This window comes from Pinus tabuliformis, chromosome 4_2, assembly GCF_031772625.1.
Source record: "Pinus tabuliformis cultivar Carrire ecotype Pingquan chromosome 4_2, CPIR1, whole genome shotgun sequence".
Taxonomy (NCBI): domain Eukaryota; kingdom Viridiplantae; phylum Streptophyta; class Pinopsida; order Pinales; family Pinaceae; genus Pinus; species Pinus tabuliformis.
Genome location: NC_142304.1, coordinates 456,704,082 through 456,715,429, shown reverse-complemented (window position 1 = coordinate 456,715,429; position 11,348 = coordinate 456,704,082). Strand labels below are relative to the sequence as shown.

At 30.2% G+C, this 11,348-nt stretch overlaps 1 long non-coding RNA gene across 1 annotated transcript; it reads right to left on the bottom strand.

Annotated features, from left to right (window-relative positions):
* Window positions 1-8,553: 8,553 nt before the first annotated feature.
* LOC149169932 (uncharacterized) lies at window positions 8,554-9,546 on the bottom strand. The gene is made up of 2 exons (XR_016259425.1): window positions 9,158-9,546; window positions 8,554-8,752 (listed from the first exon to the last, which is right to left on the bottom strand). It is a non-coding gene; the product is annotated as an uncharacterized LOC149169932 (long non-coding RNA).
* Between the last annotated feature and the right edge of the window lie 1,802 nt (window positions 9,547-11,348).

Sequence of the window (11,348 nt, the reverse complement as noted above, 5' to 3'; positions counted from 1 at the left end):
CTTTTTGTTCAAGACTCCATCCTCTTTTTTCATTTGTGGTATCCTATCCACAATTCTTCAGTATTACGAATTATTGTTTATTAAGCTGGATCTCCTCTTTCATGGCTATTTCTTTCATGGAAATCATCGATGATTTTACATTTCCTGGTTCACGAAAGATTTCATCTTCAAAATTAAATGAATTTTGATTTGTTGAAGGTAGATTAGTCATCTCTACATCAACTAATTGCTCCTGCTTTCCAATTTTTACACTGTTTGTAACCATATTTTCTCACTCATTGATAATATGTTTGGATCCACAACCTCTTTGGTATCTTTAGTTTTTATAGGTAGTAACACATGATTTTGTCCATCCTTCTAAAAAATACATGTTGTCATCCTACCATCATAACTCACTCTTTTGCCACACTGTGAAGGTATTCTAAGCAAGATATGGCAAGTATCCATCCACACAATATCATAGAGAACTCATTCTTTATATTTACCAATTTGGAACTCCGCCTGAGATATTTGATTCACGAACAATTTTTATCCCTTTTGTAACCATGAAACTTTGTATTGTGCAGAATGTGGCATTCTATCCAGTTGTAACTTCTCCACCCACTCTGTAGAAACCAAATTATCAGTATTTCCATTATCAATAATTAATATGCAACATTTACATTTTTTTTTGCATGTTGTCCTGAATAAGCTTCTTCTTTGCACAAGTTCATCTGCATTCAACAATTTCTTCAACAACAAAGCTTCTCCTTCTTTTGGTGGGTTGACACAATCTTCTACTACCTTTGGAGGTTCAAGTTCTAACTCGATTTGTGCTAATTGTTTCCATTTTTGTTTTCCAACGCTTTATGGACATTTAGATGAATAATGCTCGAACTGTCCATAAGTGAAACATCTCACCTAATCCCTACTTCTGCCTCTCCCACTCGAAGAAGTCCTCCTTCCTCTAGCATTGCTAGTTTTCTTAGGTTATGATTGTTGATTTGAGTTGCTAGCTTCTCCCTTTTTCTGTTGTTCTCTTGTTCTGACATATCTTGTTCTCATTTTCTAACCCTTCTTTCTCATAAACTTTTCCTCAACCTTTAATAAAACCTCGTATGCTTCCTCAACATATCTCAAGGATATTAAACTTAATTCATCTCGATATAAGACCTTAATCCATTGGTATACCTGGAAGCTCTCTCATGTGTATCTTCTATGTATAATGATGTAGTATTTACTTTGTAAAATTGTTTTGTATATTGTCTAATAGGCATTGCCTTTCGCTTAATATTTTGCATCTTCCTAAAAAAAATTAATTGATAATCTTTGTGAAGAAGATTACATCCAACTCTAGTTATTGATCCTAGCTTTGTTCTTCAAGGCCCTTTCTTCTTTCACTCCATCCCACCATAAAGAAACTTGTCCTCTCAACTTCGTAACAAAAAATATGACTTTCTTATCTCTCGGCACCTTTTCTTCCTCAAAATACTTATCCATGGCATTGTTTCAATATGCCAATTCTTCTAGATCTAAAGTGCAACTATATGTAGGTACTTCTGCCTTCGACCCAAAGACTAGACCAAAAATTGACTTTAGAAATCTAACTTCTCAGTGTTCTTCAGCTCCCTCTTCTTCTTATTCCAAAAGTTCTTCTTCCTCACTGGTACAGTGTGTTACCATGATTTTTGGTAGCCTCCATAGATTCTAGCCTTGCACGAAGAGTTCTTACTTCATCTCTCAATTCCAGATTTGCAACTTATCAACCTCTTCCTCAACCTCTACCTCCCAATTTTGAATATGATTTCTTAATAATATTAATGTGCCAACAATTATCTCCCCAAAAAAATATCTAAACGAAAATTGGGTTTTCGTTCTTGGTGTTTACATAACTTGGAATAATCCATTATTACTGCAGTTGAAAACTCTACCAATAGGTTTCTCAGTTGAATCACTGGAATCCATAGTACTATAAGCTATTTAACCACTAGTCGTTATTATTCACATGTGAAAGAGAAATTGGTCGTGCTATGCTATCCACCTTCAACTGTGCAGAGTTCCAGGCCTTGTTACATTACCGCGATATCCAATACATAACACACGTGGAGGTCAATTTATCAATTCCCATCACACGAATCATAGAGAAGGGTCCACACTGTAATGCTTATAGCACTGCCTCTGGATGCCTTCCTATAAGACATTTAACCGATTGCACTAATCGAAAACTCTGCGGATCCAATGGAGAAATTGTGAGAAATTGCACTGAGGTTTCACGTAAGGCACTCTCGCAGATTACTAATCCATCTCTCGTTTACAGTAACATGGATGGAGGAGTCAGATTCCAAATAAATATGCATTGAGTCTTTAATCAATCATTCACTGTAAACAACGAATTCGTAGCCCTACCGATCACCTCTATGCCACTGAATCTCAACTTACCCTTTTTCAATTAGTTAAACATAATGATAATTGTGATGAGAAAAAGAAAGCACATTGACAAAGCCAAAGATTAATATTTCAACAAGTGCACTATCTATTATTATATCAATGTGGCCATAGTGGAAATTACAACAGATTATTGTTTAGATCCATAAAAATAGGATCTGAAATCCGAAAATCCTAGTTAATAGTTAGCTCTCAATTTTCACATGATTGGAACTATATTTGCTTAATAAGTCATTTATTAAAACACCTCATCACTCACTAAACTAATTTAGGCTTCTAGAAATTACCTAGGATAAAATTACATGGAATTAAAGGCTTCTAGAAATCACAGAGGATAAAGATTCTATTTATTGGTTAATGAGCAATATGTACTTAGGCTTCTAGAAATTACATAGGATAAAATTACATGGAATAAAAGGCTTCTAGATAGGATAAAGATTCTATCTATTGGTTAATGCGGAATATGTACTTAGGCTTCTAGAAATTACATAGGATAAAATTCTATCTATTGGTTAATGAGGAATATGTACTTAGGCTTCTAGAAATTACATAGGATAAAGATTCTATCTATTGGTTAATGAGGAATATGTACCTAGGCTTCTAGAAATTACATAGGATAAAATTCTATCTATTGGTTAATGAGGAATATGTACTTAGGCTTCTAGAAATTGCATAGGATAAAGATTCTATCTGTTGGTTAATGAGGAATATGTACTTAGGCTTCTAGAAATTACATAGGATAAAATTCTATCTATTGGTTAATGAGGAATATGTACTTAGGCTTCTAGAAATTACATAGGATAAAGATTCTATTACGATAAAGATTCTATCTATTGGTTAATGAGGAATATGTACTTAGGCTTCTAGAAATTACATAGGATAAAATTCTATCTATTGGTTAATGAGGAATATGTACATAGGCTTCTAGAAATTACATAGGATAAAATTCTATCTAATGGTTAATGAGGAATATGTACTTAGGCTTCTAGAAATTACATAGGATAAAGATTCTATCTATTGGTTAATGAGAAATATGTAAGTAATTTGGATAGTTACCCATGGGTAAATTGTGTAAAAATTTTCTAACTCCATGTATTTTCATGATTAGAGAGGGATGTTACATTTGAAAATATATGCATAAAATAACAATCATTATGATCAATTAATCAAGATGACTCCAACTAACTACATATAAATATTTATTAATTCTAGTATAATAATTTTTTAATGATAATATGATTAAAATAATAATATGAAATTTGTCATTTTATTATAAATATTCCTTCCTATATATATATAGATATAGATATATAAATATATAATTTTAATTTTAATGATAAAATTTATATTATTAAAAGAAATAAAATATGATGAAATAAATATAATAAGTTTATAAATAACGAAATTTGTTGGTGAAAAAATCATTTAAAAAAGTGATATTATTTTAATGATAACATAACTACCCATTGTTTGTAGGTGGGAAAATAATATTTAAAAAATTTAATTATTCAAATGTTAAGAGTTGTGTTTCAATAACATGGTTAGCAATTGTTTGGTGACAATATAATTTCAAGAATAACTTTTTAATTATCACTTGATTCAAAAAACTTAATGATACCAATTTTTTTGTTGAATTTAAGGTTCTGTGATCCATATCAAATTTAATGAGAAATATTTTGACAGAAATCACATTGTAATATTTTTGTCGACGTGTTTTGAACCAACGAGTGGAAGCAAATTATTTTATTTTATTTATATGTATAATTTTAAATGAATTATATAAAATGAATAATAAATATTAATGTAATCTAAAATACATAAAAATGTATAATTTAAAATTGTAAAATAAAAAATATATTAAAAAACAAGTGTACTTTTCAAAGGCAAGATCATTTGAAAACCCCAATAATATGGAAATCGATATGCATTTATCTTAACCATTAAAATTATATAAATATTTTATAATTTAAATAATATAATTATATTTTAAAAAATATTATACAATTTAAAACTCATATATATATATATATATATGCGCGTTTTTGATATCAGTTTCCGCCGGGAACGACTATAGATAAGATGGGGCAGTTGTTGGTGGGAACGCTCTTATCGTAAGACTTCATCAGTTTAGAAATCCAATCGAATCAGTTCACTCGATCAATGCCTCTCCCGGAAGGCTGGGGCTATATTGTTGTAGTAGTTGTTGTAGTTAGTATCAATTTTTGATGAAATTTAATAATATAATTTATATTTTGAAAACTATTATACAATTTGAAAGTCTAATAAGAAAATGTATGTGTCAAAGAAAATGTATATGTGTATTTCTGGCGAAGGAAATTAGTTTAAAAGTAAAATAATTGATATTAAGCCAACCCACAATTATGTTCAATTAAAAATGTTTAAATTGGAAGCCAGTACAACAATATTCTTCTAGACATCAAAATTCAAAATGTCATTAAAGAGGATTTGAACCTAGATATATAGGATTCCAATCATTCTCCCATACCAATGTGTATAACAACAATTGAATACACATATATTTATAAAAGATTTAAAATCATATAAAAAAATAACTTTACTATCAGAAAATTTTAAATTTAAATGCATATAAATAATCATGCACAACTGGTATATATATATATATATATATATATATATATATATATATATAACAATTTAATTATTATGAGTTAAAATTTAATTATTACTATTTTATATGGTTTTAAATAAGTTTTTGGATTTAAATGTGAGGGGTATAACTTTACCTAACATCCATTTTCTCTGGCAAATATCGTTAATATTACATTGCGTTACGAACAAGATTTCACCGTTTCTTTGTCTCTCTCAATTCTATTTGCAGGAATAGCTTTGACGTGGAGAAATAACAATCAACAGTGAAGGTTCTTTCAACTGGTTAAACTGCAATGAAGAAAGAAAGTGCCGTCACATAGATACACGTACCGGATTGTAAATTAGAAATGTCTCGAGTATTGCACGTGGTCTGACATAGGGTTTAGTCTTCTACAATACATGTTCCAACGTAGGGGTATTATGACTGTCCTCCGTGTTAACGACGTCAAGATATGCATACGGAACGCGCAATCTCTTACCTGGGATGCGTGCATAACCAAAGAACAACGAGTTGTTTTTAATGTGATTTTTGAAAAAAGAAATCTATTTAAATTTTTTTTAGCTTGTTAAATTTACATGGTCAAATGGTCAAAAAAAAAATCAATTTGAATAAAAAAAAATCAAAATTTCACCAAAAACTTTAAAAAATCACATTAAAAACAACTCCGGAAAAATGATAAACCACAAATTTTTATAAAATTGATTCATTCAGCTGGATTATAGAAATATCGACTCGTTAATTATAATTTGCGTGAAATTGATCATTCAGTCATTTACACCGATCAAGAAAAGCCCTTCGGAATGATCCGTCGACTCGTGCTAAGTTTTGGAAGCTCTTTTTTTACTATCATTTTTATCAAATTGTGTGAGAAATCTATTAGCAATGTAAATTTTATGTTTCATAAATGGTATGTTTAATAAATGGTTTTTTTAAAATGTTAAATATATTTATGTATTTAAAAGTAAAATATAATAACAAAAATGTGATTAAAAATAAAATTTAAGTAACATCAAAAAATACAAGTTTTATATGGGAAAAAGCATGTAAGCTTGTTAGCCTTTTTTTTTGAAAAATCAAAACATAAACCTCAAAGCCGCTGTTAACATCCAGTTGTTATTATGAAATATATATCAAAGTGATTGGTCAGATAGAGTTACTACTCTGAATTATGTGTTATTTTTTTCTATTTTTAAATTTAAATGAATTAGTAATTGGCTATGTTTAAGATTTAATTTAATTAGTATAACAGTTTTTTAGGATGTTAAGTTTATTTATATATTCTAAAATAGATTATATATATATATAAATAGATATATGATTTGACAAAAACATTTTAGCTGAAATTCTACTAAAAACTCTAAAACATAAAATAAATAACAGAGTTAAATTAAGCTCAAAATAGCTTATTATGAAATATAATATTGATTTATTATAAAATATATATTTTTTTTACTCTAAATGAATTAGCAATCGGGCATGATACAGGGTTTATTTGAAAAGTATCAATATAATCTCTCAATATTTATATATGTTATTTTACAAGTACACATTAATCACTGGAAAATAAAAAAAAAAATTGGACATTGTTAGTTTTTTTCATGAAAACTGAAACCTGGAAATAGCTAGTAAAATTGGATGATTATGATGAAATATATATCACATTTTTTTCAATTTAAATTTACTAACAATTCTGTTTAATATAACGTTATGTTAATTTAGAACATTACATTATATTTATATATATTTTTTTATATATATATATATATATATATATTCAAATATAGATAATAAATAATCATTATTTAATAAAAAAAATTAACGCATAGATATTATTCATTAACTAATTAATAAAAAGATGGTAAAACTTACTAACAACATAGATTAATCACTAATTAATAAAAGAAGTTGAAACTGGTTGGTTTCTTCTTGAAAACTTAAACTTCCAAATAACTAACAAAATCGAGTTATTATGGTGAAATATACATCAAAGTAATCCATAAGATTGAGTCATTGCTATAAAAATGTGTATTTTGTTTTAATCAAAATAAATTAGTAATGGGGTATTATAAATTTTATTTGCAACAGCATCACTTTCATATTTAATTATCTTAAATATTTATATATTTATGTGTATTTTTACTTATTTTGTTTTAATCTAAATGAATTAGCAATTGGGTATTATAAGCTGTATTTGGAACAGTATCATTATAATATTTAGATATCTTAAGTACTTATATGTGTACTTTTACAAAGACACATTAATCTTTGGTTAACAAAAGAATTGGAATTTCAAATTTTATAATTCACGACGGATAACCAATTGAACTTAAAACACTGCATTCAGTATTTTCCATTACTTTGACCTTTTAATCAGTTAAAAGAGCGGGACCAACTGCAGTACATGACAAAGCTGGTCATAGTGCCAACAATGAATAGACAAACTGGCGTTGTAAAGTCCAAATAATTAGTAAATACATAACCACATCATCAGCATTGCTACGAGCAGCAGATAGGATAGGCGCAGGAAATGTTGCTGCGCTAATGGCACGCTGCAGGAAAGATTGCTGTCAACAGAGAAGGTGTCCGATATGAAATCGTGAGTACAGTACATAGTGAAACGGATAGCAGAAATGGGCTATCACTCCATAAATAGGGTAATATGTGTTCAGGACTTCGCTAAAATAGTAAGGCATACCAGAAATGGGCGGTCGCACCATAAATAGGATGACAGGTGATCAGGACTTCACGAATCGCCATAATAGTTAATTATGCCACGAATAGACTGGACTGTGGTCGCTCCCTAAATAGCGGGATTGGGTATCACCACACTGCAAAAATAATAAAGCATACTAGAAATAGACACTCGCTCCATGATTAGGATGTTGGTGATCAGGGCTCTACCGGAAAAGCCAATACTAGAGATATCGGCCGTCTTGTGTTTCCGGGCTTAATGCTGAACTGCCTCTTTTCAGGTTTTGCCATTCATGATTGAATTAGAACTCGGCACAGGGACATGCAGTTAGGATTGGCAGTCCGTAGATCAGGAGTTGGACACTGTATTATTTGTGGGTCAATTTGTAATGTAGTATTCTTATTCGGGTGAGCATATGTAATATTTTCAGAAGGAAAATGAAAAAACAGTCACATTTGATGGAAATAGTAAAAACCATCTGATCAGCAACAAAACTTAGTGAAAAATAATATGTTATATGAAATATATCACCTAAGAAATTTCAGTAATGTTTTATAAATTATGTGTCTCTCACAACTAGTATTCAGGTTCAATATTCCATTGCACAGGGAAAAATTCGTAGATAAAATATGTCGCTGCTAACAAGATAGTATTTTAAACTCTCACATAGATAACCACACGATAAACATCGCAGGAACTGTAATGCTTTATTAGCTTAAACATGGCAAGAATAGTAATACTTTATCATACTGTGGTGTCAAATAGCTCAAAAGTAAGGATACCATGAATTCATTAGCTAACTATATCAAGTGGAAATAATTCTAGATAATTGAATTACAATTAAGTACATCTTATGTTATGTCCAATACCATAACTGCAGAATACCATAACAGCAGACAAGCCACTGAATGAGGATGAAATACTATATGTTATCTCCAACGCTATAACTGCAGACAAGTCACTGAATGAGGATTAAATACCATATGCTATCTCCAATGCCATAACTGCAGACAAGTCACTGAATGAGGATTAAATACCATATGATGACACAGAAAAATAAGACAGCATAAATCCATTGTTCTCATTTCATTGAGTGGCTAAGAGCTACAAAATGTAAATGCATGCAAGTAAATCTATCTGAACATATTATGAGAAAACAACAATTTAGATAGGAAGGACATTGAGTGACTCAGAGCTAAAAACTTTAAATGCAAGCATGTAAATCTATCTGAAGATAATATGTGAAAACAACAATTTCGATAAGAAGGAGAAACGTGATCTGATGACAGAGGAATAGAGGACACATACCCCTCAACTGCAGAGTCTCTGCAGGTGAGCGCATGTGCCCTCTATCTTCTGTCAACAACATAACCACCTTCTTATCATTTCAACCGTTGGTGCTACCATACCTGCTAAACCTGATACTACAAGGAAACCAGACAAAGTGATTGAGATGATTGTAAGCATCTGGAATATACACACAAAGACCAAGGGTGAATAATGAAACCTAATTAATTTACATGTCGGAGCAGAGTTAAGAAATCACTAGCTGCCCTTCGATCTTCTGCTGTTGTAGCAGAAAGCGGGCTTTAGGCTCTATATATGTAAAGTGGGCGCCCTTGGAGACCTCCCACTTCGTTCATCGTGCCTCTGGAAATGATGGGATGGAGAATCATCTTCTCCTTCTGCTGCTAATCGATGTGTGGCTACCGACTCCCGATAAATCCACCATTTCCCAACAAAAATTCGCATGGTGCCAAGATTCACAAATGAAATCGAATATCAAGTTTCTTATTTTCCATTAGAGATTATTAAACCAAAGGACAACAACGTTAAACCTATAAGCAGCCCATGCTATTTACTGTTTACAACCTTTCATTGAATGGGACGTCGGCACTTAACTCTTCAGCCATGCAACTACCCGCCACATGTCTGACAGTACGCTCATGTAAAACTACGAAATGTGAATTACCAGTCCTATTACAATTGGACTGGTTACTGTCTGTAAGGCTGGTTACTGTCTGTAAGGCCGGGCTTATCTTCATAGGCCCTATTGCTGTATTCAAAATCTCCCAACGTTGAAATTTGATATGATCATGGAGAATTATTATGGATAAGCTCAGGATATACTCTGACATGAAAACGCAGGAGCTCAAATAAAATCAAATAAATGAGATGGAATAGCACTTAATAATTTCTTGTATGACTATGAAATGTTTTTTTAAGTGAATCATGCCAAAAAGTTATTGCGTTTCCGTCAGATAAAAAAGGATAACATCATTATAGTAAATTTAGTAAATATTTTTTCTATTCTGAAAATTGTGTTTAGAATAAATTGATTGGTTATATCTGTACTAACTTGATCTTACAAGATATTCAGAAAGATTCAGACAAAAAGCAACATTCACGCAAAAAGAAAATCAAATGTGAAATTTTCATTCGCACATAATAACATTCAATTACTCACCAGTACCTTAGTAAATTATTCAAACCAATTCATTTGACTACATGATATGATTGATATCTAAGTCATTGGACTACTTGATTTCTACTTATTTGATTTTAGAACTAAACCCTTCCCTAATCTATACATCTACTTTAACCGTGTCACTAAGTTTTCATACATCAATAAAAAAAATACATATGATATATTGTTTCATTAACTCAATAAACAGAAATACGTATTATATCGTTTATTGGTAATTAATTTCTATGATATTAGAGGTCTAAAATTATAGTACAAATAACCACGGAGCGAATCTTTTGTGGCCAACCTTGAAAATAAATAATAAGCAAATGAAATTCAACTTTTACCTTTATAAATTTTAGTAAAGTGTAGTACGAGGTTTTAGTGAAGCTAAAGGTAGTTGTTAACTAAAATTAAAAAATGTCTTGAAAATGGATCCTGATGAAGGACTAAATCATTGATATGTGTGGATCTTCCTTTATTACTTAATAATACAAATCATAAAAATTTGAAAACAATAAAGTTCATATTATTTATAATAACTATTTTATGGAGTTTTTTTAATGCTCTTCTTGATAACTATTTTTTTTAGTCTTTTATGCTCTTTTGGATAAGGATATCGGGTGAATATATGGATTTTTATTTTTTAAGATTTTTTTCTCTATGTTGTTTAGGATAAGGATATATGTAGAATTTATAGATTATTATTTGTTGCATTTTTATTTGTTACCGTAAATTTATGTAAAGTTAAAAAACGCTTGAACAAATTGGAACCACAATTTATTGTGTGTATTTAATGTAATATTGATGTGCCTTTTTGATTCCTTGTATTTCCAATGGGCGTGTGGTGAGATTTTCATGGGTGTTTATATGGACATAGGCATGTTTTGTTTGAGTTTCTAAATTTTACAGTGTTAGTAGTGAACTTTTTATTCTCTGTAGTATATGTTAATTGTTGTATTTAAAATAGATACTGTATTTTTTAAAGTGAATTTAATATGATTTTAGGAAATGGCTAAGATATTGTAGTTGTGTTACTAGCTTGTGAAGTTGTTTGAGGCTTTAATTGTAATTTTGCCAGTAGTGTTACTAGCACGAGTATTTAGGCATATTTATTTGGTCTAGATGTTGTT